The sequence below is a fragment of the Bubalus kerabau genome, chromosome 12 (assembly GCF_029407905.1).
Source record: "Bubalus kerabau isolate K-KA32 ecotype Philippines breed swamp buffalo chromosome 12, PCC_UOA_SB_1v2, whole genome shotgun sequence".
Lineage (NCBI taxonomy): Eukaryota > Metazoa > Chordata > Mammalia > Artiodactyla > Bovidae > Bubalus > Bubalus kerabau.
The window spans coordinates 17,014,308-17,039,714 of record NC_073635.1 but is presented as its reverse complement, the minus strand read 5'-3'; the positions used below and the strand labels follow the sequence as shown (position 1 = coordinate 17,039,714).

General features: G+C 43.4%; 1 protein-coding gene across 2 annotated transcripts in view; it reads left to right on the top strand.

The window, feature by feature from the left end:
- The window catches only part of LCP1 (lymphocyte cytosolic protein 1), a 103,109-nt gene that overhangs the window by 27,707 nt on the left and 49,995 nt on the right, over nt 1–25,407 (top strand). The window contains exon 1 of one of the 2 annotated variants that reach the window (XM_055542057.1): nt 11,329–11,424. The exons of the other annotated variant lie outside the window; for it this stretch is intronic. The gene's annotated coding sequence lies outside the window, so the exon portion shown is untranslated. Of the gene's footprint in view, nt 1–11,328; nt 11,425–25,407 lie in introns of those variants that run through there. 2 annotated transcript variants of the gene reach the window in all.

Below are 25,407 nucleotides of genomic sequence, written 5' to 3'. Positions count from 1 at the left end.
GTGTTTTAGCTCTGTTGGAGAGAGTTTGGTATAGAATTAATAATGGGTACACAGAAGCCACATAGATGGAAAAGAAAAGATACAAGAAAGGAAGTGTAAACATTTTGCTCTACGGAACTCAGCTTTGAATATTTACATAGGCGTTGTGAAAACTGCGCGTTGGTTTGAAGAATGTCATAGCCTTTAAGATCTTGTTGTAGAGAATGGTGGGAAGGCTGATGTGTACACAGTGTGAGGGATAAATCTCCACCTCCCAAGTAAGAAGTTAAAAAAATATATTGAACCTGAACAAGCAAGGCATAGTATAAGCAAAGCATCCAAAAATATGACGTGGCAGAGAGATCGCCAAACTGTTGAAAATAATTGTTTCGGTGGAATGGGCGTCAGAGGTAGAGAAGAAGTGTGTCAGGAGACCAGTGTTTCATTATAAACCAGGAGGTAATATTTGACTTCTAAAACTATGCACATGTATTAGTTTATTAAAAAATCGAAACTAATATCCACACAAAAGACATGTACACAAATGTCCATAGCAACGTTATTCATAATATCTAAAATGTGGAAGAAATTCAAATGTCTATCAGTTAATGAATGAATAAATAAAATGTGGTACCTCCTTATGGGCTTCCGTGGTGGCTCAGATGGTAAAGAATCCACCTGCGATGCAGGAGACCCAGGTTCAAACACAGAGGAGCCTGGTGGGCTACATACAGCCCATGGGGTTTCGAGGAGTCAGACACGACTGAACGACTGGCACAACATATCCATACAGTGGGTATTATTCCCCTGTAGGAAGGAATGAAGTGCCCATGCAAATATGCTGCTAAGTCACTTCAGTTGTGTCTAACTCTGTGCGACCCCATAGACAGCAGGCCACCAGGCTCCCCCGTCCCTGGGGTTCTCCAGGCAAGAACACTGGAGTGGGTTGCCATTTCCTTCTCCAATGCATGAAAGTGAAAAGTGAAAGTGAAGTCACTCAGTCGTGTCCTACTCCTAACAACCCCATGGACTGCAGCCCACCAGGCCCCTCCTTCCATGGGATTTTCCAGGCAGGAGTACTGGAGTGGGGTGCCATTGCCTTCTCCATACAAATATGGATGAACCTTAAAAATATTCTGCTAAGTAACAGTGTCAGACTTTATTTTTGGGGGCTCCAAAATGCAGATGGTGACTGCAGCCATTAAATTAAAAGATGCTTACTCCTTGGAATGAAAGTTATGACAACCTAGATAGCATATTCAAAAGCAGAGACATTACTTTGCCAACAAAGGTTCGTCTAGTCAAGGCTATGGTTTTTCCTGTGGTCATGTATGGATGTGAGAGTTGGACTGTGAAGAAGGCTGAGCGCCAAAGAATTGATGCTTTTGAACTGTGGTGTTGGAGAAGACTCTTGAGAGTCCCTTGGACTGCAAGGAGATCCAACCAGTCCATTCTGAAGGAGATCAGCCCTGGTGTTCTTTGGAAGGAATGATGCTAAAGCTGAAACTCCAGTACTTTGGCTACCTCATGCAAAGAGTTGACTCATTGGAAAAAACTCTGATGCTGGGAGGCATTGGGGGCAGGAGAAGGGGACGACAGAGGATGAGATGGCTGGCTGGCATCACTGACTCGATGGATGTGAATCTGAGTGAACTCCGGGAGTTGGTGATGGACAGGGACGCCTGGCGTGCTGCAATTCATGGGGTCGCAAAGAGTCGGACACGACTGAGCGACTGATCTGATCTGATCTGATCTGCTAAGTAAAAGAAGCAAGTCACTAAAGACCACATGTTGTATGATTCCATTCATATGATATGTCCATAACAGAGAAATCTGTTGGTGCAAATAATAGCTGGCAGTTTGGGAGGTGGGGTTAAATGGGGAGTAACTGCTGATGGTACAAGGTGTCTTTTGGGGGTGATGAAAATGTTCTGGAAGCACATAGTGTGATGTTGCCCAACTCTGTCAGTATACTAAAAACACCTGAATTTCACTTTTAAAAGATCAGTTTTATGGCATGTGAATCATATCTCGAAAGAGCCATTATTAAAAAAGAAGAATTAGGTTGCATGAGGATAGAGTTGGAAAATAATATTTTTACTAAATAATTTATTGCATCTTTTACATTTTGAGCCCCATGAAGATCTTGTTAATCAAAAAAGTAATTTTTAAATTTAAATGAATAGTATTTAAAATGTGATGAAAGAGAGTATCCTAATCCACACTCATGTATTCAACACTTACTTTTGCCAAGTCTCAACGTTTTACTGTGGACATAGTTGGATTCTTCTGCCTGCCTTCCCACTGTCTCCCTAACTTGCCAGAGGTAACTATGTTCTTGAACTGCTATCTATCATTACTTAGACGTATTTTTATTATGAACACCCACATATACCGAGACATCCAGAAACTACACTATAATAGTTCTTTAAAATGTATAGATTATATTGGTATTATTCTGCAATTTTGCTTTCCACCACCTTTATATTTTTAAGATTTTCTCTTGCTTTGGCAATCTAGTTCTACTTTACTCATTTTCCCTGCTAGGCACTATGCTGCTGCTGCTGCTAAGTCACTTCAGTCGTGTCCAACTCTGTGCGACCCAGTAGACGGCAGCCCACCAGGCTCCCCCGTCCCTGGGATTCTCCAGGCAAGAACACTGGAGTGGGTTGCCATTTCCTTCTCCAATGCATGAAACTGAAAAGTGAAAGTGAAGTCGCTCAGTCGTGTCCGACTCTAGCAACCCCATGGACTGCAGCCTACCAGGCTCCTCCATCCATGGGATTTTCCAGGCGAGAACACTGGAGTGGGGTGCCATTGCCTTCTCCACTATACTGAACCGCAATTTATTCACTCTCCTGTTACTTTCATATTTTTGCTGTCAAGCAAAAGTGCAGTAAACATTCATTCACTACTTCATCTCATTCCATAACTGAGCCAGTAAAGACCTGCCTGTAATTAAGCTTATGTTATAAACTTAATTACAATAAAGGACAGGAATGGTATGTACCTAAAGGAAGCAGAAGATATTAAGAAGAGGTGGCAAGAATACACAGAACTGTACAAAAAGATCTTCATGACCCAGATAATCACGAAGGTGTGTTCACTCACACTCACCTAGAGCCGGACATCCTGCAATGTAAAGTCAGATGGGCTTTAGGAAGCATCACTACGAACAAAGCTAGTGGAGGTGATGGAATTCCAGTTGATCTATTTCAAATCCTAAAAGATGACGCTGTGAAAATGCTGCACTCAATATGTCAGCAAATTTGGAAAACTCAGCAGTGGCCACAGGACTGGAAAAGGTCAGTTTTCATTCCAATCCCAAAGGAAGACAATGCCAAAGAATGCTCAAACTACCACACAATTGCACTCATCTCACACACTAGTAAAGTAATGCTCAAAATTCTCCAAGCCAGGCTTCAGCAATACGTGAACCATGAACTTCCAGATGTTCAAGCTGGATTTAGAAAAGGCAGAGGAACCAGAGATCAAATTGCCAACATCTGCTGGATCATGGAAAAAGCAAGAGAGTTCCAGAAAAACATCTATTTCTGCTTTATTGACTATGCCAAAGCCTTTGACTGTGTGGATCACAATAAACTGTGGAAAATTCTGAAAGAGATGGGAATCCCAGACCACCTGACCTGCCTCTTGAGAAACCTGTATGCAGGTCAAGAAGCAACAGTTAGAACTGGACATGGAACAACAGACTGTTTCCAAATAGGAAAAAGGAGTATGTCAAGGCTGTTTGTTGTCACCATGCTTATTTAACTTCTATGCAGAGTACATCATGAGAAACGCTGGGCTGGAAGAAGCACAAGCTGGAATCAAGATTGCCGGGAGAAATATCAGTAACCTCAGATATGCAGATGACACCACCCTTATGGCATAAAGTGAAGAGGAACTAAAGAGCCTCTCGATGAAAGTGAAAGAGGAGAGTGAAAAAGTTGGCTTAAAGCTCAACATTCAGAAAACTAAGATCATGGCATCTGATTCCATCACTTCATGGCTAATAGATGGGGAAACAGTGGAAACAGTGGCTGACTTTATTTTTCTGGGCTCCAAAATCACTGCAGATGGTGATTGCAGCCATGAAATTAAAAGACGCTTACTCCTTTGAAGGAAAGTTATGACCAACCTAGACAGCATATTAAAAAGCAGAGACATTACCTTGCCAACAAAGGTCCATCTAGTCAAGGCTATGGTTTTTCCAGTGGTCATGTATGGATGTGAGAATTGGACTATAAAGAAAGCTGAGCGCTGAAGAATTGATGCTTTTGAACTATGGTGCTGGAGAAGACTCTTGAGAGTCCCTTGGACTGCAAGGAGATCCAACAAGTCCATCCTAAAGGAAATCAGTCCTGAGTGTTCATTGGAGGGACTGATGTTGAAGCTGAAACTCCAATATTTTGAACACCTGATCCAGAGAGCTGACTCATTTGAAAAGACCCTGATGCTGGGAAAGATTGAGGGCAGGAGGAGAAGGGGATGACAGAGGATGAGATGGTTGGATGGTATCACCAACACAATGGACATGGGTTTGGGTGGACTCCGGGAGTTGGTGATGGACAGGGAGGCATGGCATGCTGCGGTTCATGGGGTCGCAAAGAGTCGGACACAACTGAGTGACCGAATTGAACTAAACTGCATGCACGCTGAGTCTCTTCATCGCTTCAGTCATGTCCAACTCTCTAACCTTCTGGAATGTAGCCCTCCAGGCTTCTCTGTCCATGGGATTCTCCAGGCAAGAATACTGCAGTGGGTTGCCATTCCCGTCTCCAGGGGATCTTCCTGACCCAGGGATCAAACCCGAGTCTCCTGAATCTCCTGCATTGACATGTGGGTTCTTTACTGCTAGTGCCACTGAGCTTATGTTTGGAAGGAGACAGTACGCTTAATTTAAAAGGCTATACTTTAGAAGGTATTAAATCTGTAGAAGCCATAGAGCAGGATGAGGGTGATTGAAAATGACAAGAGTAGGACTGCAATTTTAAACGGTTGGGGAAGAAGTCCAAGTCATCTCTTTTTAAAAATATTTATTAATTTAATGTTTATTTGGCTATGCCGGGTCTTAGTTGCCTCAGGTGGTGGGATCTTCATTGCCACCTGTGGGATCTTTAGTTGCAACATGTGGGTTCTAGTTTCCAGACCAGGGATTGAACTCAGGCCCCCTGCATTGGGAACGTGGAGTCTCAGACACTGGACTTACAGGCAAGTTCCCATGTCATCCATTTCTGTGTTAAGGCTGCCTAGTAAACAACTTCCAAATCTCAGTTGTTTACAGCAAGGAACCTAGGTTCCTGGGTCAGCTGGGATGACTTTGCTTTGGAACACGGGTCAACTGGAATTGGCCTGGGCTGTGCAGTGGGTTCAGGTTCACTTCAAGCATCTCCTCTTTCCTGTTGAACAAAGATGTGGTTTTCTCAGGGCTTCCCTGGTGGCTCAGTGGTGAAGAATCTACCCACAATGTGGGAGACGTGGGGTTCAAATCCTGGATCAGGAAGATCCCATGGAGGAGGGCATGGCAACCCACTCCAGTATTCTTGCCTGGAGAATCCCATGGATAGAGGAGCCTGGTGGGCTACAGTCCACGGGGATGCAAAAAGTCAGACATGAGTGAAATGACTGAGCCCACAGGCATGCTCGTGGTTTTCTCATGGTCAGTGTACTCAGAAGTACAGGAGACCAAGTCGAATTATGGAAGCACATTCAGTGCACTAACCTCTGTTTGTGTTTTTTCTGCTAACAGTCAAAAGCTCAAACAAGTTGCATGAAACAAGCCCAGGTAGGAGGAGAGCACGGAGAAGGCAATGGCACCCCACTCCAGTACTCTTGCCTGGAAAATCCCATGGACCGAGGAGCCTGGTGGGCTGCAGTCCATGGGGTTGCTGAGGTTCGGACAGACTGAGAGACTTCACTTTCACTTTTCAGTTTCATGCATTGGAGAAGGAAATGGCAAACCACTCCAGTGTTCTTGCCTGGAGAATCCCAGGGACAGGGGAGCCTGGTGGGCTGCCATCTGTGGGGTTGCACAGAGTCGGACATGACTGAAGCGACTTAGCAGCAGCGGTAGCAGCAGTAGGAGAGCATGCTGTACCAGCCTGGGTGGGAGGTCCTGAGTCATCTCAGAGCAAAGATGTCAGTGTATAATTCTACAGTGGAGAGGTAGTGTAGATTTGGAAACTGTAATTTTAAAAAAATTGAAGGAAATTTAAAAATAATACCTAATTCATAGGATTTTTGTGAGGAATAAATAAAATAATGTAGGTGAACTATCTAGTCCAGAAAGTGAAAGCGTTAGTCGTTGAGTCATCTCTGACTCTTTGCATCCCCATCCATGACTGTAGCCCACCAGGCTCCCCTGTCTGTGGAATTACCCAGGCAAGAATAGTGGAGTGGGTAGCCATCCCCTTCTCCAGGGGATCTTCCTGACCTAGGGAATGAACCCAGGTCTCCCATTTTGCAGGCAGATTTTTTTTTTTTTTACCATCTGAACCACCAGGGCATCCAAGTCCAGAGCCTGGTCTAAATAGTAAAAGACTAGTTAACACTTACATTGCATTTCCTATGTGCCACACGCTCTTCCAAGTTCTCTGTGTGCATCAGTTGACGTCACCCTCACAGCAACGTACCAGACACTATTCTTATCCCCACCTTCTAGATGAAAACAGTAAATAATTTGCCCAAGGTCACACAACTAATACAGCTGTGCATGCTCAGTTGCTAAGTCATGTCAGGCTCTTTGTGACCCCAAGAGCTATAGCCCACCAGGTTCCTCTGTCCATGGGATCTTTCAAGACAAGAATACTGGAGTAGATTGCCATTTCCTCTCCAATACAGCAGTAGAGTTGAGGTTTGACAACCAGAGAAGTGGCCCAGCATCTGTACTCCTAGTCTTTATTCTGCATGCCTCCCAGACCCTGAGTCTGGGTTAGTGGTGTGTATTCCCACAGGCACCCAGCTTTTCTTCCGTCGTGGTTCTGAGTACCACTGCGAAGTCACTGGTCTGCATCCTTGACTACAGTGGACATTCTGCAAAAACGGAGATTATGTTCATCTTAATTACTCTTATGCCCTGCGCATCAAATATCAGGGGCAGGGTAGGGGCAGTAGGGTGAGGTAGAGGTGTTTTCCCCTTTGATCAATTCCCACAGTGTGTGAAGGGCAGATGGAGAAATCATAAGCAGTTAAAGATGCTCAAAAAACACGAGATAATTGATGGAGCAATGTATCGAAACAGATGATACAAGATAAAGATTAAAATGCAGACCTATTGACCTTGAAAGGAGAGATGACACCTCCCCCTCTAAGCATGAAAGAGAAGGAGAAGGTGGGTCTTGTGAGAGTTGAGGAGGCTGGAGAAAGGGATTCATACCTGATGACTTGGGTATCATCTCAGTCAACAGGGGCAGGAATCTTGGGGCAGGAAAGGATGCAGGAGGGTGGAATGAGAGATTGAGGCGAGAGACGAGAATCTCTTCAGTCTAACTTTGGGGTTCTGTGATGATCTCTTTGATACTATGATAAATAGTATGATGAAGCCAGAAAAAAAGCCCATATACACAAAATCATGCATAAAATGCTTGGAGTTCGTGAACCCCAGTTTGAGGATGCCTGCAGTCAGGCAGGAAGGAAATTGAACAAAAGTATGTCTAAGAAGTAATTCGAAGGCAAGTAGCTTGAATTTATAGCATTTCAACTCTGTTTCTAGGACTTTCTGCAGCAGCGGTTCAGTGGCTGGAGCATAGCAGCTGATGTTTTAGGGACTGAGGCTGTGAGCATACGGGGGTGGGATACAGGAGGGAGGGCTGCAGGAGTAGAGGGAAGGCAAAGCACAGGCCAGGGGAGTGGCGGAGGTGGCAGGACAAGTGTGTGCATGGTGGGGTAGGAGGTGGGAGGAGTCCTCTCTGAGCACTGGCCATTGGCGGGGCATGATTTATAGAAAGTGAAAATGAAAGTCACTCAGCATCAGTGGGGCATGATCTATCGAAAGTGAAAGTCACTCAGTCGTGTCCAAGTATTTTCAACCCCATGGACTATACAGTCCATTGAATTCTCCAGGCCAAAATACCAGAATGGGTAGCCTTTCCCTTCTCCAGGAGATCTTCCCAACCCAGGGATCAAACCTAGGCCTCCCACATTACAGGTGGATTCTTTACCAGCTAAGCCACAAGGAAGCCCAAGAATACTGGAGTGGGTAGCCCATCCCTTCTCCAGGGGATCTTCCCAACCCAGGAATGGAACTGGAGTCTCCTGCATTGCAGGCGGATTCTTTATCAACTGAGCTATCAGGGAAGCCCCTAAGAATAATGAAACCCAGATGGGTCTACTGTTCATTAGCATGCTGCACAAGCAATTCTAAACACTGACAGATAAAATACTCCTCTGAAAAAGCTTTGGTCTAACACCTAAACAGTTGCCTGCCTCCACTGGGTAGCCTGGTGCTGCTGGGAGGCAGATGGTGAGATTACAACTGAAGGAGTGGCCCAGGATGTGGGTGAGGTGGTGGTTGGCTGAGGTGGGGCCAGGGCTGAGCCAGTGCTCGCATGGAGGGTTCCTGCAGGTGGGTGGCTGCAGGCAGCACAATTCAATGGCTTTCATCTTCTAGAATGTAGATGTCGCCTGGAATCCGATGTGTGTTGTTTTTTTTTTTGACTTGAATCAGCTGCTAGGCATAACCACACATTTCGCCCTCTTCCAACATCCTCTCTGCTGACATCTGCCTCTGGCTCAGTGTTCCACTCTTTCATCGATGGCATTTACTGATTTACATGTTTTTCTCCTCTAGACTGTGTGCTCCTTGAGAGCTGCGGTTGTGTCTTACTCATTTCTGAATCACCAGTACTGCCAGACAGGTACTCAAACACCCACTGAAGCCACGCTGCAGTGTATGTTGTTCTTCCTTTAGATCCTCAGAGGTCTGATGACCAGGCTCCAGTAGACACGGGAGAGCAGAGGGTAAATGAGATGAGTCTCTGTTCTTCTTTATGAAACGTTACTGTCACCCCTCCATTCCATCCTGAAACCACAAGGGAGATCCACAGTGATCTCACATACTTTCATCCTTTAGGACCACCACATTATCTGTGCTGCTGCATGGATGACCGATGATTGACCCACCAAAGTGGAAACCATCAGCATTTGGCTGCTTTGTAGGGTGATCAGTCCTGTCACAGTGATGCATGGATGTGTCTCAGGTGTCCTGAAAGAATTTAGGTGCCTCTTGAACCCCCAACTCCTTGGAAGGAAAGTTATGACCAACCTAGATAGCATATTCAAAAGCAGAGACATTACTTTGCCAACAAAGGTTCGTCTAGTCAAGGCTATGGTTTTTCCTGTGGTCATGTATGGATGTGAGAGTTGGATTGTGAAGAAGGCTGAGCGCCGAAGAATTGATGCTTTTGAATTGCGGTGTTGGAGAAGACTCTTTAGAGTCCCTTGGACTGCAAGGAGATCCAACCAGTCCATTCTGAAGGAGATCAGCCCTGGGATTTCTTTGGAAGGAATGATTCTAAAGCTGAAACTCCAGTACTTTGGCCACCTCATGCGAAGAGTTGACTCATTGGAAGACTCTGATGCTGGGAGGAATTGGGGGCAGGAGGAGAAGGGGACGACAGAGGATGAGATGGCTGGATGGCATCACTGACTCGATGGACATGAGTCTGAGTGAACTCCGGGAGTTGGTGATGGACAGGGAGGCCTGGCGTGCTGTGATTCATGGGGTCGCAAAGAGTCAGACACAACTGAGTGACTGAACTGAACTGAACTGAAGGATGCAGTGGAGAAAATGAGGTCTAGTTCACCCCCTCAGTCTTCCCTGGGGAGTCACAAGAGGGTTGAGGGTTCTCTGTGAGGTGAAGCACTCTAGAACAGGCTGAATCTCCACCATCTCTTCCTGTTCTTCTGCACACCCTGTCCCCAGAGATGGCCCCTGTAGGGTTCTGACCAAGACATTGTCACACTGCTGGTGAATGAAGTAGATGGAGATACCAGAAGGGCTTGATCCGACATTTGAGGTCAGAAGCAAGAACTTTCTAGAGGAGAAATCAAAGAAGCAAAAGAAGTATAAGGGCAGCTCCCCACCCTGCCCCAGCCAGAGCCCTTGCAAATACAGAAACTTACTGAATGATCAAAACATCTTGAACTCACTATCAGCTGGAGCAGAGCCTCAGATTCTCATTCCTCCGTAGCAGGCTGGTCGCTGGAGCTACACAGGCTCCAGGCAGCATGGAGACAGGCAATGAGTAACGTTCTGTCATACATGACTCAGGATGCTACACAACCTTCACAACCAGTGTTTAGGCTTTTTGAGCATTGAGCACTTCCCTTTGAAGATAAGAATTAGCCCTCAGGATGGGCAGTCAAGGTTTTGGCATAGAGTTGAGTTTTTTTATTCTTTTGCTAATTTTATAAAATGTGTATTCAGAAAATAAACCTGGTCCATAGGATGAATTTGTGTGCTCAGTCATGGAATTTTTGTGACCCCATGGACTGTAGCCCCTCCAGGCTCCTCTTTCCATGGGATTTTCTAGGCAAGAATACTGGATCGGGTTGCCATTTCCTCCTCCAGGGGATCTTCCCTGACTCAGGGATCAAACCTGCATCTCTTGCATCATCCTGCATTGACAGGTGGATTCTTTACTGCTGAGCTACTTGGGAAAACTAGGAAGGAATTTAGCCAACCCACTGAAGCTGCTCACTGCTGTAGGTGTTCTTGGTAGGAAACATCTAAATAATTGAAATCTTTAACTGGGTTAAAGAGATCCCTAGTACATAGGTGTTCTATAAATAAAAGAATGAGTAAATAATATATCTTTCTTTTTGAGCCCTTTCCCTTAAAGAGATCTTTTTGTTTTGTTTGCACCAATAAGATCATTGTTCAGGACTCTTAAGAGGGGTTTGGTTTCTCCTGCGGCAAGGCTTTCCCAAGGAAATCCCTTTTAGCTGGTTTTGGGGACACCACCACCTCTTCCTTTGGCTCTTTCATTAAAAATGAATAATTTGTTTATCTCTGCTGTCAGAAGCTAAGCACCAGAGCATTGCATTCTCAATTAGGGTCAGAGTGAAAAGTCAAGGTAGTTACCTGAAATCAAACAGGTTTCGGTAGCCCAGCGTCTACAAGCCAGCTAGAGGAGAAAGAAAGGGAGGGAGAGAGAAAAATGCTTTATAAAGAGGAAGTGGTAAGAGGCTTCTGAATTTCAGTGTGACCTGTCAGGTGATTTTTGTGGAGGAGGGGACATGAGGGGAAAAAAAAAAAAAACACGTTAAGTAAAATGTCCTTATAAAGACAAAATCTATTTCTTTCCTGGCTGATGATTTGTCACTCTAGTCACTTCCTGCCTTGTGACCACACACCCGGGGTTAACAAAGTTGTTCTCCAGATCAGAAAGAAGGGGTTTTCTGGTCATACGCCAGCACCACTGAGAACAGTTTGGCTGCCAGGTAAATTTTCTCTCTGTCTTTTTTTTACCGTTCCTGAGTGCTTACGATGTTCTGCTTGTTGGGCGGTTCTGGTTCTGTGGGTTGTGGACTCTGCTTTCAGGGGACTAGAGATCCGAGCACCTGTCACCCTTGTCCCCTGAGAGCTCTGCTCCCGCCCCAGTTGAACTGCTCAGCAAAGCTGCAGCCACCCCGTGTGGTCGCCCAGAGGGGGACCCCTCCCGTCCCCTCCGATCTTGCTCTGGGAGGTGACTTCTCCAGCTATCCACAGTTATCACTCCTCCCCAAAAGCTATGTTTTGTTTTGTTTTTCCTTTTTAAAATCTTTTTGTTTTGTGTTGTTGTCATTCAGTCGTGCAATCCTGCGCTCAGCCTGCAACCCCATGGACTGCTGCACGCCCGCTTCCCTGGCCTTCACCATCTCCCAGAGCTTTGCTCAAACTCATGTCCCAGTGCTTGCTCATACTTTGTATTGGGGGGTAGCCAGTTAACACTGTTGTGATGGTTTCCAGTGAACAGGGAAGGGACTCAGGCTTACAAGTACATGTATCCATTCTCCCCCATTCAGGCTGCCACATAACACGGAGCAGAATTCCCTATGCTATACCCTATAGCGCATGATTTTTTTTTTTTTTTTTTCGTTTTAAAACCAAACCATGTTCTGATTTATTTCTATTGCTTTATTTCAGGGAGGCTGTTTACTGTGATTTTATCTACTTTCAAATGTTCTCAGGAAAGTGGATATTGATCATTTAGATGGTCATTACTGCTCATTGGCCTGATGGGGATAGTTTAATTTTAGCTCCTGTGGTTATGTTTTTCTATAAAGGAAAAAGCTTCTTTACGGTACTTTAGTGGATATGTTAACGTCTTGAGTCCTGTGTTACCGAGTGTCACACTGGTGGTTTGAGTGATTTTTGGTGCCAACGGTTTTTAATGGGTGTGCTTAGTAGCCACATTGAACTAGAGGCTGTCTCTTCTCCATTTATTCTCTAAAAATAAAAGCAATTTGTGTTGCTTAATTGTACTGCTTTGTAGAATTGTCTGAACTACTTGATGTCCTCATAACCATACAAATGACCGTTAAGTTATGGAGGAAGGGCTTCTGTCTGCAATAGAAATTCTTATAAAGTTGCTATGGGACATTTATTCCAGAAACTTTGTTGAAACTCAGTCTTTGAAACTTGTAACATCAGCCTTGATTAATTGTCATTATTCAATGATATTAAGAACCATTGACAAATGATAAACATAAAAGCATTCAGATTGCAAATGGATTCATTTATTAGCATACTTATCAAAACCTAATTTTTCTTAATTAAGTATGTGCTAAGTTGCTTCAGTCGTGTCCGACTCTTTGCGACTCCGTGGACTGTAGCCCACCAGGCTCCTCTGTCCACAGGATTCTGCAGGTAAGAATACTGGAGTGGGTTGCCATGCCTTCCTGCAGGGAATCTTCCCAACCCAGGGATCGAACCCATGTCTGTTATGTCTCCTGCCTTGGCATGTGGGTTCTTTACCGCTAGAGCCACCTGGGAAGCCCAATTAACTATAGCAACTTGTTTTCTAAAATTACCTCCTCAGGACAACTTAAAAAACTATCATTAAAATAAAGGTGGTTTATCCACATACATCTTGATTTTGAATTTGCATAAATTTGTCATAATTGGTTTCTAGTAAATAAAATGGTTTAAAGAACATCATTGCACAAATTTGAATGGAATTAACGATTTACCTGTAAATGTGAATTTCTGAAGTTGTAAAATGTGATCATCAATATTGTTGGACACATCTCACTTGAATAGTTTTAAACTAGCAAAAATGTGGAGTTGAGGGAGAAGGATTGAACCCCCAAAAAGAACAGATTGAAAATATACTGTGTCATGTTTTAAGTAAAAATATTGATGAGGAAAAAATGAATTAGGATGCAAAATTATGTCAGTATTTTCTTTACATTGGGAGGAAATGAAAATGGAATCAAGTTTAGATTGTTAAAGCATCAATTATCATGATATGTTATAAAATACCGTTTCTCTTCATTCTCGTTTACCCCTAGTAATATCAGGGAAGAACAACACTGCTGAGGCAGGACATTTTATTAGCTATCCCAAAGATGTTTTCTCTTGTCACATTTTAAATTTTGTCTCCTTCATAGATTATGCCTCGAAACAATCTGTAATTTGGGAAACAATTTCAGTATTTTAACACTATTCCTAATTCCCAGGTGGCTCAGTGGGAAAGAACCCACCTGCCAATGCAGGAGATGCAGGTTCGATCTTTGGGTTGGGAAGAACTCCTGGAGGAGGAAATGGTAACCCACTCCAGTGTTCTGTCCAGCATCCCATGGACAGAGGAGTCTGGTGGGCTGTAGTCCATGGGGTCACAAAAGAGTTGAACATGATTCAGCGACTGAACAACAAGCTAATTCTTTTGCTGAACCCTTTGGGAAATGGGAGACCAACAAGTAACGTTCTCATTCAAATATATTTATTTAAATTAGAGAGGACAAAGAAAGTAGTAATAACACTTACTGTTGATAAGTGCACTGTGTAAGCCACTCTTTATGCGTGACCTCATTTAATTCTCCCCCTTCTCCCCGCCCACACCCAACTACCTTTAGAGATGAGGAGTGGGCTTAGTTGTTGAAGGAAGTGGCCCAAGGTCACTGGGCAGTTGGAGGTGGGGAGGGGCTGTGAGAAGCCAGGATTTCAGGCTCTATCCTGCCTCTCTGGAAGCATCTGTGTATTCCAGGTCCTTTCTTCCACACCAGCACTTTTCCCCAGATGTAGATCGCAATAGGTTTTTAGTTCTGAAGCTGACTGAAGCGATCTTGGCATTTACGATTTGAAGAGAGAGAGAAAGAAGAAAAGAAAAAAATTGCCGTAAATCCAGAAACATTTTCATAAGTAAGAGATAGCACTGTGGGTTTCATATGATAATAGAATGAAGAAGTGTTCTCTTTTAATGAATGCATAATTTTACTCAAGACTTGTGCGCCTCCACCAACCTGCCTCAACCACTTCCCCAACCTCATTTCTTTGTCACTTCCTTCTGCTCTAGCTGCCGCCCACCATCTTCTTACTCCCCTGACACCCACATTCTAGGTGCCCAAGACCACAAGCCACCAGAAAGTTCCCTGCTCTTTTCACTTCTTTTCACTCCAGCGGTTTTTCCAAGTGCTTTCTTTTTTATGTAAAAACCTCTGTCCTTTTGCAGGTCTTTCCTACTGTTTCCTGCCCCACCTTCCTTGCCTCCATTGTTTCTTCTGTGTTTGTTTGCGTAATGCTTTAAGTAGGGCAGTAATCATATTGTTTTCATGCCCTTAATTTGCCGACAGTCTGAGCTCCTGCTCTGTGTCTCCTGGCAGGTAGGAGGTGCTCATGATCTTTATTCAGTTTTTCTCAGTTCCTTAGAAATGCATGGAAGTCTTTTCTTACAACTCACTTGTTAATTTAATATTTACTGAGTTCCCCCAGTGACTGCTATGCAAGAAGATGTAACAACAGTGTAGTATTTTACATTCTAACACGCTTCCTTTTTGTCAAAGCACTAGTCTTCATTTTAGAGCGCTAAATGGACATTGACTTCAAGGAATTGAAGAAAGTGTCTGATGACTGTAGCCAACAGGCAAAATCAATCTCATTAATTTAGTTTAAATACATTAACTGAGCTTTAAATGTTTTAAACACATTAGCTTAGCTACCCATACCAAAATTATGTACCTGATCGTAAGCATATTTGATGACCAAGAACACAGGAACAGGTATCATTGATTTTTCGTTATTCACTTTGCACTCTTCTCAGAAAATTCTCTTGCCAACTTCTCCTTGTTACGAAAAGAGCAAAGGCCTCTCTGTGTATATAGGAGAGGTGGCAAATGAATATTAAAAAAAATCAAGTTTGGTAAAATAAAACTAAGACATTTTCTCATAAGATTATATTTATGAAGAGTCAAAAGTCTGTGAAGATTATAAAGTCTAATGACTTTATGACTAATAGATTTTATAGCAAAATGACATTATGTATTTATTGTACTTTTCACAGAAAAATCATGTTTTATCCTTCCTTGGTTTTAAATTCGGCTACTTAAGAAAAAACCTTTTTATTTTATATTGGGGTATGGCCAGTTAACAACGCTGTGACAGTTTCAGGTGGACAGCAGAGGGGCTCAGCCATGCACAGACATGTATCCATTCTGCCCCAAACTGCCCTCCCACCCAGGCTGCCAAAGGGACATTCAGATTCATCTAATTGCCTTCTTAGGATTTTTTTGTTTGTTTGTTTGCTAGCTTTCCAACTCACAGATACCATCCAATGATTCCATTCTATCTACCTACCTATTGAATCCTGAAGAAATAAAAATTAGAATGGTCCACCAAAATATAAAACTAATCAGTGTCCGCAGTTTCCAAGAGTTTCAAGTTTCCCTATTTTGCCAGATGGCAACGTACTTCTTTTTCTTTTTTTTTTAACGCACTTCTGAAATCAAAAGATTTCGTGTTTCTCGTTGTTCTCATTTTGAAGTTCTAAGAAGTTACCACTTGATCAGATATTCATCATCTGGGGCATCTCCCTCCAGTTACTGTGAACACCGAGTTCCCAGGATGGCCATCCCCCCTTGCTTTCCTCAGTCCCCTCCTGATTCAACTTCCTTATGCGACTGACCGTTCCCCTTGTTTTGTTTGTCAATTTCAGTCATTACATCAGTCTTCCCAGTAATTTCATAATCGCTCTGTCTTATAAAATACTACCAACAGCATATAGGGAACAAAGAATTTCAGTTCATTACCCTTATAGTAACAGCTAAGCCTTCTGTAGCACTATTTTGAATTGTTTTCTAAGTGTTTTGACCATATTAATACATTTAGTCATCCCAGCAATCCTGTGACATAGGTACTGGTGTTAGCTTCATGTATGAAAGCAGGTTAATGCTTCGAATATTTGATATTACTTCACTTTTCTACAGTTGAATCAACTTTGTATTAACTGCTAAATTCCAGGGAAAACCTCCTGGAATAAACAGGTAGCAGACCATGATGGTTATTTGTGCCTAGACCCTTGAGTTGCACTCAAGTAATAATAATGTATCCCAGATAAATGCATCTGTATTATTAATTGTTTTTTTTAAAGACTGTTCTTTGTCAACATCATCAGTATTTACTCAGTCCCTCTTTGCTCTTGACTGTTTTGTTTTTACCAACTTATAGACCAGAGCCTAGGTCACAAAATATCTCTACCCCTAAAGCTTTGAAAAGTTCTCCGTCCTAGAAGGTTAGAATACTTTAGCCAAGTGGCTTTCCCATTTTCTAACTATTGTAATTGATAGACATGAATAAATTAAACAAGTTTGTATTTATACCCAAGCACACAATCTTTCACAGTTTTAGGACACCTATATTTGGCTATAACTATATAATTATAGATATGCCAAGCACACATATCTATAATTATATAGTAATGGCCAAATATAGGTGTCCTAAAACTGCCAAAGAATAAAAGATTGTTTTAATTGTGAGCTGAAGAATAGAGGTAAAAAGTGACCCACTTACTGAGTTAAAATGAGTTTTGCTCAACTTCAGAGCCACGCCAGCCTCAGCCCCACTTTAAGTTCTAAGAAGGCTTGTTTCTCCAATATGGTCGGTTGTTTTTTCTGGCGGACAGAAAAGCTAAGATGTTAAATTGAGGAACCTGCAAAGAAAGCCACAGTTTTGTGGCTGCAACATTGATTCTTGTTTTAGTCTAGCACTGGTCCCACAGACAGATGGACACACTCTCATGCTGTCTCTCTTTGTCTGTCTGTCTGTATTATCTCCCTCTCCCCTTCCCCCGCCCCCCCCACCACCCCCCCCCCCACCCCGCCGGCCCAACACCTGTCTTTGTCTCTCTCTCTCTCTCCTTCTCTCTCTCTCTCTCTCACATCCACACACACCCACACACCCTCTTGACTGGCTGAGCTAAATGGAAAAGAGATTATGGATTACGTTCTCCACAGGCAGAAAAGCCAAGACACCAAATTTGACAGACAAATTAACGCTGTGTGTGAATTGCAACCTCCCAAATAATTTATGTTCCTTTTTTTTTTTCCTGGTTGTACTTTCAAGAGGGAAGTAAATGAATGAACTAATTACTTTACAATTCAATGATAGCCTGCAGTTGGATCCCTCAGTTTGGTAATTGTCACCAGTATTTATCCAAACTGTAGATCCAAATGAAGAGAAGAGGTGCACGAATGCATTTGTATAATATCTGCATCCTCTTCGCTTTCGCCGTTCCTCAGGCAAAATTTCGAACTAGAATTGCATCTTTGTTAACTTCGGGTGTCACATTTTAAAATGTGGATCCTTTGCATGTCCTTGATGTCATCTGCTCACATTACCTTCACCAGGAGGGCCAGATCAGAAAGAAGAGTGAAATATACACTCCTTATGGAGAAAGCTACATCATGGAAGCAAAGAGAAAGTGAGAAGAAAATGAGGAACACGTATGCAGTTTTGCATATTGAGCCCCCTTTTCGTCATCTCAAAAATGTGAATGAGCTTTCCCCTCACTTCCCATGCTTTATAACATTTACGAAAATTTCCCTTTGACAAGATGGTCTGTCATAGACACCTTTGAGGACTTTTTTCAGATTTTTCCCTTCCTTCATTGTCTTTTGAGATTTTTCAGCAAAATATCCCTGAGTCCCTGTTTCTTTCCTGTGACCATGGAGATAGATAGTTGGGACACTTAATCTGTCTGGTGATTGAATATAATGCATGTAATATAAATGGATTAAATATCATATATAATGTCAGTTTTTTTTTTAAAGCTTGTGAGTCTCAGTATCTACAGTTTCTGTGCATGAGACAAATAAGCATGGTATAAAAAGCAAGCAAATTTGGGTTCCCTTTTCTAGTTTTTCACTAAATGTGGAACCCCAGCAGGTCTCTTAAGCTTGGTTTCCTCATCTACAAAATAGAGGAAAGTGCTATCTGCTCCCTGGCTCTGCTCTTGGGTCCATTTCCTCTTCCGTTTCCCCAGTCCATCAGTCTGTATTTACCTCTCACTCTGCCACACTCATCATCGATGCTAACTTGTGTATGTGCACGCTCTGTCGTGTCCGACCCTTTGTGACCCCAAGGACTGTAGTCCATCAGGCTCCTTTGTCCATGGAATTTTCTGGGCAAGAATACTGGAGCAGTTGCCATTTCCTCCTCCAGAGGATCTTCCCTACCCAGGGATCAAGCCTGCATCTCTTGCATTGGCAGGTGGATTCCTTACCACTGAGGCCGCTGGGAAGCCCCACTGACTTGTTGAGCCCTTACTATTTGTGGGGCATCGTGCTAAGCACTTGACAAGTATTTGCTTTTATATTTCTACACAAAAACTGCCTAAGAGCGATGTTATCATCATCTTACGATAGATGACCAGCTGAGGTTTGGGGAGAGTTACGTCCAAGGTCACAGAGCTGGTCAGAGCCGAGATTGACACCTTGCCTCTTTCCCATTCTAATATTCACAGTTTCTTAAATGTGTAAACCTTGCCTGTTTTCTTTGCATTGTATTTTCTCACATGATCCACTGGCTGCTTTCTAATAAGTCTAAGTTTTCCTTTCTGTGATTGCATATTCAATGATTATTCCTAATTTTCTATCAGGCAGAGATCCCAACTCTGCTTTTGATGGGTCTCCTGGTATACCAAACATAATTGACAAACAAATAAATAAATGCTTGAGGATTCCATGGTACAAAGTCCTTAAAATAAGAGTTAGGAAGGGATTCAACTAGGCTATTTAGTTATTTAAAATTTTGACAAAAGAAATGTTACAGCATACCCCATGAGTAAACTGGAATTGGTAAATATTTGCCCCCTGAACTGTGGCTTCCAACAAAGTGAAGGTAAGTAAACTACATCAAACAAATACAAATTTCTGCCTCAATTTACCTGTAACTCCTCATTTTGTTTTTTATGAGAATGAGTTTGTCATTAGAGATTCCAAAAGAACTACTCCAAGGAGCCCATAGAAAATGAGGTTGCCTTACTGAGAATAAGTAGAAGCTTCCGTTGTCGGCCCTAGGACACGATTGTCAACTGCACATTGTTTTAGTGTTGTTCCAAAAAATGCCTGGAGAATTCAGGAGTGGATAAGACATAGAGGCAGAAAAAAGGCCAACAGAATCAGCCCCCAAGCATCGGTATACCCGAGAGTGAGGAGTTGTAGGCCAGTGGTCTTAATCACCAATACTCAGAGATCTCTTCTCGTTTCATGACTCATAATGGATGTGGTCAGGCTTTTCTTAAGATTGCTAAACTTAAGATTAACATTTTCCCACTCTGGCCACAGTTCCTCAACTGTTAGAAGGTACTTTCCACAATAAGTATCTCAGGCAAGACTGAGCCCAGAGCCCCTTGATCACTCAGCATGAGATCAGCCAACACCGTTGCTGTTGGCTTCTGGTGGGTATCATCTACTAATTCTGCAGTTGCTTTTGAAACTGACTTCAAGGACTCCGGAGGAGAGAAGTGGTACAGGAGCCAGAGCAAGCCAAGCTAAGATCATTTGAAGATAAAGCATAAGTGTGAAATCTAGATTTACACACACACAACAATTAAGTGTGAATTTTAAGCAGTGACTCTACATAATATTTCATACAATTCATAATGGAAATTGGGTTTGTTCCCCCAAGATAATTTTGTAACAGAAGTTCTGGTCCTTTTTTATTTTTCTCCTTCTTCCCTCTCTCCCTCCGCCCTTTCCTTCCTTCCTTTCTTCCTTCTTCACCAAGCACTGCTGTATACAGTTGACACACTTTGTCTTGTTCTATTCTAACACAGCTCTATGGATGAGCACTGTGACTACATTATTATTTTTGTGGGAATGTAATTGTGTACAATAGAGTGAATCAGCTATAGTTATTTAGTTAGTTCAGTCACTCAGTTGTGTCCAACTCTTTGCAACCCCATGGACTGCAGCATGCCAGGCCTCCCTATCCATCACCAACTCATGGAGCTTGCTCAAACTGACGTCCATTGAGTTGGTGATGCCATCCAACCATCTCATCCTCTGTTGTCCCCTTCTCCTCCCACCTTCAATCTTTCCCAGCATCAGGGTCTTTTCAGATGAGTCAGTTCTTTGCATCAGGTGGCCAAAGTATTGGAGTTTCAGCTTCAGCATCAGTCCTTAAATGAATATTTAGGACTGATTTCCTTTAGGGTGGATTGGTTGGATCTCCTTGCAGTCCAAGGGACTCTCAAGAGTCTTCTCCAACACCACAGTTCAAAAGCATCAATTCTTCGGTGCTCAGCTTTCTTTATAGTCCAAATCTCACATCCATACATGACTACTGGAAGAACCATAGCTTTGACTAGACAGACTTTTATTGGCAAAGTAATGTCTCTGCTTTTGAATATGCTATCTAGGTTGGTCATAACTTTCCTTCCAAGAAGCAAGCGTCTTTTAATTTCATGGCTGCAATCACCATCTGCAGTAATTTTGGAGCCCAAGAAAATAAAGTCAGCCACTGTTTCCCTATCTATTTCCCATGAAGTGATGGGACCAGATGCCATGATCTTAGTTTTCTGAATGTTGAGTTCTAAGCCAACGTTTTCACTCTCCTCTTTCACTTTCATCAAGAGGCTCTTTAGTTGTTCTTTGCTTTCTGCCATAAGGGTGGTTTCTTCTGCACATCTGAGGTTATTGATATTTCTCCCAGCAATCTTGAGTCCAGCTTGTGCTTCATCCAGCCCTGCGTTTCTCATGATGTACTCTGCATATAAGATTAAGAATCAGCTATGTGTATATACATATGCTCTCCCTCTTGAACCTCTATTCCACCTCCACCCTCAGCCTGCCCATGTTGGTTATCATGGAGCACTACACGGGGCTCCCTGTGCTGTACCGCAGGCTCCCACTAGCTGTCTGTTTAGCACATGATAGTCTGTGAACCCTAATCTCCCAGTTCATCCCACCCTCCACCCCCGCCCTGTGTCCACACATCTGTTCTCTACATCTGCATCTCTGTTCCTGCCCTGAAACTAGGTTCATTTGTATCATTTTTCTAGTTTCCTTATATGTGCATCAATTTATGATAATTGTTTTTCTCTTTCTGACTCACTTCACTCTGTATGACAGGTCCATTCACATCTCTACCAGTGACCCAGTTTTGTTCCTTTACAAGGTTGAGTAATGTTCCATTGTATATACGTACCACATCGTCTTTATCCATTCACCTCTTGGTGGACACTTAGGTTGTTCATGTATGCGTATGTGTGTGTGCGTGAGTGCTCGGTCATGTCAGACTCTTTGCAGCCCCACAGAGTGTAGCCTGCCAGGCTCCTCTGTTCATGGGATTTTCCCAGCAAGAACACTGGAGTGGTTTGCCATTTCTTCCTCTATGGAAGAGGTAGTTCATATGGTAGTTCTGTTTTTGGTTTTTGAAGGAACCTCCATACTGTTATCAATATCCCCATTTTACATATAAAGAAACCGACACTCATAGAATTTAAGTAACGTGTATGCAAGTATGTAGGAAGAAGCTGCTGCATCAGAAAATCCAGCATCTTTTTGCTTTATGATGTTATTTCCTAGTTCACTCTTTTTTATGTATATAGCAAGCCTAATTTCATAAAGAAAGATAAGATCATCAGTGGTTGGATGAGGTTTGTAAGAAACCTGTCATGCCCTCACACTCACTTAGACTGGGAGAAAGTGGTCTTGTTATAGCCTTGGTGAAGCTGTACACTAAACGTGTGCTGTTCTTGAAACCAGTGGAAGAAACTCCTCCCGTTATCCTCCTCCCCATCCACATATGGAATACAGAAGATGTAAGTCCATCTTACATTTCATGGACTGTGCATCTCAGGGTTGTTGTTTTTTTTTAAAAAAAAAAAAACCTCTTTGACTTTGATAGATGCTGAGTCGTGTCCAACTCTGGGACCCCATGGACTGTAGCCACCAGGCTCTTCTGTCCATGGGATTCTCCAGCCAAGAATACTGGAGTGGGTTGCCATTTTCTGCTCCAGGGGATCTTCCCGACCTGGGGATTGAACTTGGGTCTCCCACATTGAAGGTAGATACTTTACCATCCAAGCCACCAGGGAAGCCCATAATTGACTAGTGTTTTTCTCATACTTTTTAGACCAAAGTAGGATTCTGGAAGCTCTTCTCCTCTTCTCTGATGACTCAGTGACTCACTTTGAGACTTTGGGGAGCAGCGTCCCTTTTCAGGGCCCCCATTTTCCCATTTTCTCATGCTGCAGGGCCATACTGTCTAAGGTTTCCCTGGTTCAGAGCGATGTAACCCTGGGCCAGTTACTTAAATCTCAGTTCCCTCATCTATAAAGAGGAAATAATCGTTATGCCACATAGAGTTGTGGTGGAATTCAGTGTGATACTGCATAGAAGACGTTTAGTGTTGAGTAACCACTGAGGGAACATTGGCTCGCCCTCCATTTGCCCTTTAGCTGTTGTTTTCTCTGGCCCAACATAGATAACCTTTCTATGGAGAGCATATGGCTTCGTCACTCTGTATAAGGAAAAGACTGACCGTTAAGCAGGCTCCTCCCATCTGTGGAAACTCAGGTCACATCTCACTACTTCTGGGGCACTGTGCATGTCTCCCCTGGGGAGAGCTGTGTTCCCCCTTCCTGCAAATCTAAAAAGTCCCCCTGTTTTCTAGTGACTGGTGTCTTTCTCCCTTACCTAACAGGCCAGGGCCGCATCTTGTATTTGCATCACCAGCATCCAACCACGACCTAGAATAGAGTAGGTACTTGGCAGATGTTGACTGAAAGAAGAAGTGTACAGATAAATATACGGTATGTATATTTATAAAACATGTAAAAGCGTATACACCAAAATAGATCAGTTGTTACTAGGTGTTGGAGTTACAGGTGGTTTATATTTTATTCTTTTTACTCATGTACATTTTCTAAGATGAACATATATTACTCTAAGATAAACATGTATTACTCTAAAAACAAGTTAGTAAAAACAGCAAAATGCCAAATATCACATAGCTATTATTTACTGACTTAGTGAAAGAAAGTGAAGTCGCTCAGTCGTGTCTGACTCTTTGCGACCCCATGGACTGTAACCTACCAGGCTTCTCCGTCCATGGGATTCTCCAGGCAAGAATACTGGAGTGGGGTGCCATTTCCTTCTCCAGGGGATCTTCCCGACCCAGGAATCAAACCTGGGTCTCCCGCATTGGAGGCAGATGCTTTAACCTCTGAGCCACCAGGGGAATTCTCCATCCCTACTGACTTAGTGGGGATGACAATTCAGAGGGCCTTATTCAGGAATTTGTTCTTCAGTTGGTTTGGTTTGTTGCATGCTCTACTGAATGTAATAAGCCAATTTATTCACCCTTTGAGGGGGCTTCCCTGGTGGCTCAGTGGTAAAGAACCCGCCTGCCAATGCAGGAGACGTGGGTTTGACCTCTGGGTCAGGAAGATCTCCTGGAGAAGGAAATGGCAACCCACTCCAATGTTCTGGCGTGGAAAATCCCATGGACAGAGGAGCCTGGCGGGCTAGAGTCCATGCGGTCCCAAAAAGTCAGACACAACTGAGCAACTAAAACAACTTAGTGGTGGACACTTAGGATTACCAGAGGAGCAATTTCACAGTCCAGATAGTGATGTGCAAATTATATTCGGGTGACCCTGGCAGCCATTCCTAGTTCTTTACTGTGTCTGTTCCTGTTGAGTTTGTGCATCCAGGCTGATTTTCCCCTCCTTTCTGTCCTGATCTGTCTCCACGCCACAGTCCCTTCCCCCGCAGCAGGACTCGGCTCCAGAGACACTGGACACTGAGGTAGAGACTACGGCCCCAGCTGCGGCCAGCAGGGTTCACGGAAACTGCTCAGCCCCAGGCCCTGCTATCTCGGCCAGAACCCGCCCTTGGCTGGAGGCGAGGGCCTGGGAACACCCCCAGCCCAGTTCAGAGGCAGCCAAGGGACACTTGCAGAGTCGCTTTTCCCGCCAAGTGTCCTCATATAAACTTGACGCATCCGCTTGCCTTGTTCTGACGTTTGTATCTCTCAGTGGAAGGGATATGATAAGTGTGAACACAAGAATGGCCTCCTTGGTGGCTCAGATGGTAAAGAATCTGCCTGCAATGCAGGAGACCCCTGGTCAAAAAGGTCCCCTGGAGGAGGAAATGGCGACCCACTCCAGTATTCTTGCCTGGAGAATCCCATGGACAGAGGTTACCGTCCATGGGGTCGCAAAGAGTCAGACATAACTAAGCAACTAACACTTTAACTTTCACATGAAAATGTTAGTATTTAGCTCCTCAAAGAAGGTGACTGTAGCCTTCTCAAGCCCTGGGCACCATTAGTTTATGGGTTTGCTTGTTCACGCCTACAACTGATTTCCTGCGTACCTACCTACCACCAGCCACGAGTTAGTGCTGTGAGATGACTAATGGTTTGTGATCTCAGAATCTGCTGGGAGAAGTGGAGGTGTTGATGCGGGGGCTGAGCCATAGAGGTCTGAACCGGACCTCAGAGAAGGAAGGACTCACAGAGCCCCACACAGCAGCTGGAAGGACAGGAGGTCTCAAACCTTACTAATCTGAGATGTCTGAGGGTGTCATTTTCATATTCCCCTATGAATTTGGCATTTTGTTTTTAGAACGTTATGACTCAGTGTGAGGTTATCTTACTGTGGTTTGCTTTTGGGTTGCTTAAAACTATCAGAAGTCCTTCCTGCGAAGTCAAAAATGAAGATGCAGATAAATACACAGGGCGTTCGTCCTGCCTCAGTCATTGTAACCCTGAAAGTGCCGGTAGGATTTGTACGTTGTAACGGGCACGTGTTGTTTGTACTCTGTACCTGGACACTGCCTTCTCATTACCTAGACTAAGTTCTCCTTCAAGTTCAAGAAACATACCTGAAATTGTATTCATAAGATATTTGAAATCATGGGGCATTTGTACTTTCCCATTACGTTGAGCAGGTCTTACTTAAAGAACAGCATTCCCTCCTAGGTTTGAAAACTAATTAT